The 3675-nt window shown below is 40.2% G+C and overlaps 1 long non-coding RNA gene across 1 annotated transcript; it reads left to right on the forward strand.

Moving 5' to 3' along the window:
• Window positions 1-582: 582 nt before the first annotated feature.
• On the forward strand, window positions 583-1915 carry LOC138357329 (uncharacterized). The gene is made up of 3 exons (XR_011224926.1): window positions 583-1202; window positions 1331-1457; window positions 1840-1915. It is a non-coding gene; the product is annotated as an uncharacterized lncRNA (long non-coding RNA).
• The last annotated feature ends 1760 nt before the right edge of the window (window positions 1916-3675 follow it).

Here is a 3675-nt window from a genome sequence, read left to right on the forward strand (position 1 = left end):
TGTTTTGGATATTTTGAAAACTGCAGGGGGGTTTGGGACAAGTATGACCAAACGCCGTTTCAGATCTTGGCAAATGTTGGGTTTAAAAATTCGTAATTTCAAAGTGCGAATACGTGCAGAGAGCCAGAATTTGGCTCCAAAATATGGCTCAGGCCTCGAAATTGGGATGTTTGGGATATTTTGAAAACTGCAGGGGGGTTTGGGACAAATGTGACCAAACAACTTTTTGAATACTTGGCATATGTTGGGTATAAAAAGTCGTAATTTCGAACTGCAAATACGTGCAGAGAGCCAGAATTTGGCTACAAAACATGGCTCAGGCCTCGAAATTGAGATGTTTGGGATATTTTGAAAACTGCAAGGGAGTTTAGCAAAATGTGATTCACCGCCGCTTTCAGTACTTGGCATATGTTGGGCATATAAAGGGGGCATATCAAACGCAAAAATTCGGAAAAATCGAATATTTTTGAAATTTTTTTAAAAATTCTACAACGTTCTGGCAACACTTTGGCGCAAACACGATAATGTTATGATATAAATTAAAGTATTTATGGTACATTTCCATGCGTAATTGTGCAGAATCCGGTGCCCCGCGGCTGTGGCGCGCCAAGAGTATTGCGTCGTACGTTCTAAACGTCAATTTTTTCGTAATAACGTCGGAAATAACTATGTATATATGACAACAAATATACACTAATTGGCAACCGTCTCCTAGTGGGGGGTGAGTGAGGTAGTCACATGGTGTGTCCTGTTGAGTGGAGGTGTCGACGCGTGCTCCATTTTGGCTCCTGAAATCTTGCTTTTGTAGCGTCTAGTGCACAATGACCTATAAACGGAGGGCTCGGAAGACAAAGGAAGCCAATTTGGCACGCGGTCGCCGTCTTTGGCAGGAAAGGAGAGCCGCTGTAGCGCAAGGGAGAGTTATATCAAGTGAGGATGTAGGCGGCCTCCCCGCCTCACGCCTCGACCCTCCTCACACACCCTCCTCAACCCAGCCCCTCCATGTGTATGGACCGGCCACGACAGTGCCATCTACATCTACTGGTGTGGCAGTGCCATCTACATCTACTGATGTGGCAGTGCCATCTACATCTACTGGTGTGGCAGTGCCATCTACTGGTGTGGCTGGTGTTGCAGTGCCATCTACTGCTGTGCCTGATGTTGCAGTGCCATCTACTGTTTCAATAGACCAATTTCAATAGGTTAGTATGTTTTAGTGTTATAATCTGGTATTTTGTAATATGTATGTGCAGGATATATATATGTATAATTTTTTTTTTATTTTTTATTTTTTATTTTTTTTTCAATTTTTTGTTTCGTTTGTTATCAGGGGATGTGCATGGAACTTGCACACCTTGCTCAATGGATGCCTATCTGCAAGGGTGCCAATTATGAACAAAATCTGTTGAAGTCAAGCTCAGTTACAGGTGGCCGAACTTTGATCTTATTTTACTCAGGTAAGTAATTTACAACTTCAAAGTACATCATAGCTTTCATTTATTAATCAATTTACATGCAAATTACACCTTATATGTAGAGTTTGTGCTTCTACAAAACCTAGTAGACATTTTAGTCCAAAGTCCATTTGTTGATTTTATAAAAATTTATAAACATCATATATTGCATATTTTTGGAAGGGTAACTTTGAAAAATTATATTATTGCACTAAACTTTTTATTCCTAAAACTGATCACTACAATCCTTTATTATGTGCTAATTTTAATATCTGAGTGTTATAGAAATGATTTTAGTTGACAAATGTGGTCCCTAAAATTATTTGAAAATGTTGAAAATTCGTTGCATAATACGTTGTGTATTTTTTTCTCCTTTTCTGTTTAGGGTGTGATGGTGAAACTTGGACCAGTTGCAGCCCTTTCTATAACCATTTCATAAATAAATTTATAAGCAAATCAAACAATTTTTAATTTAACCTTGATATGCCCCCTAAAGTCGTAACTTCAAACTGCGAATACGTGTAGAGAGCCAAAATTTGGTTCCAAAATATGGCTCAGGCCTCGAAATTGGGATGTTTGGGATATTTTGAAAACTGCAGGGGAGTTTGTGGAAAATGTGACTCACTACCCCTTGCATTACTTGGCATATAATGGGTATAAAAAAATCGTAATTTCAAACTGCGAATACGTGCAGAGAGCCAGAATTTGGCTCCAAAATGTGAATCAGGCCTTAAAATTGGGATGTTTGGGATATTTTGAAAACTGCAGGGGGGATTGCACCAAATGTTACCAAACGCCGCTTTCAGGACTTAGCATATGTTGGGTATAAAAAAGTCGCAATTTTAAACTGCGAATACGTGCAGAGAGCCAGAATTTGGCTCCAAAATACGGCTCAGGCCTCGAAATTGGGATATTTGGGATATTTTGAAAACTGCAGGGAGGTTTCGGACATATGTGACCCAACGCCGCTTTCAGTACTTGGTATATGTTGCGTATATAAAGTCGTAATTTAAAACTGCCAATACGTGCAGAGAGCCAGAATTTTGCTCCAAACTATGGTTCAGGCATCGAAATTAGCATGTTTGGGATATTTTGAAAACTGCAGGGAGGTTTGGGACAAATGTGACCAAACGCCGCATTCAGTACTTGGCATTTGTTGGGTATAAAAAGTCGTAATTTCAAACTGCAAATACGTGCTGTGAGCCAGAATTTGGCTCCAAAATATGGCTCAGGCCTCAAAATTTAGATGTTTAGGATATTTTGAAAACTTCAGAGGAGATTGGGACAAATTTGACCAAACGGCGGTTTCAGTACTTGGCATATGTTGAGTATTAAATTCGCAATTTCAAACTGCGAATACGTGCAGAGACCCAGAATTTGGATCCAAATTATGGCTCCGGCCTCTAAATTGGGATATTTGGGATATTTTTGAAAACTGCATGGGAGTTTGTGCCAAATGTGACTCAATGCCGCTCTCAGAACTTGGCATATGTTGGGTATAAAAAGTCGTAATTTCAAACTGTGAATACGTGCAGAGCACCAGAATTTGGCTCCAAAATATGCCTCAGGCATCGAAATTGGGATATTTGGGATATTTTGAAAACTGCAGGGAGGTTTGGGACATTTGTGACCAAACGCCGCTTCCAATACTTGGCATATGTTGGATACAAAAAGTCGTAATTTCAAACTGCGAGTACGTGCAAAGAGGCAAAATTTGGCTCCAAAATATGGCTCAGGCCTCGAAATAGAGATATTTGGGATATTTTGAAAACTGTAGGGGGGGGGGGTTTGGGACAAATGTCACCAAACGCCGCTTTCAGTACTTGGCATATGTTGGGTATAAAAAAGTCGTAATTTCAAACTGTGAATACATGCAGAGAGCCAGAATTTGGCTCCAAAATATAGCTCAGGCCTTAAAATTGGGATATTTTGGATATTTCGAAAACTGCAGGGGAGTTTGTGCGAAATGTGACTCACTGCCGCTTACAGGACTTGGCATATGCTGGGTATAAAATGTCGTAATTTCAAACCGCGAATACGTGCATAGAGCCAGAATTTCGCTCCAAAATATTGCTCAGGCCTCGAAATTGGGATGTTTGAGATATTTTGAAAACTGCAGGGGGGGTATTGGCTCCAAAATGTGAATCAGGCCTTAAAATTGGGATGTTTGGGATATTTTGAAAACTGCAGGGAGGTTTGGGACAAATGTGACTCACTACCG

Source organism: Procambarus clarkii, chromosome 77 (assembly GCF_040958095.1).
Source record: "Procambarus clarkii isolate CNS0578487 chromosome 77, FALCON_Pclarkii_2.0, whole genome shotgun sequence".
Lineage (NCBI taxonomy): Eukaryota > Metazoa > Arthropoda > Malacostraca > Decapoda > Cambaridae > Procambarus > Procambarus clarkii.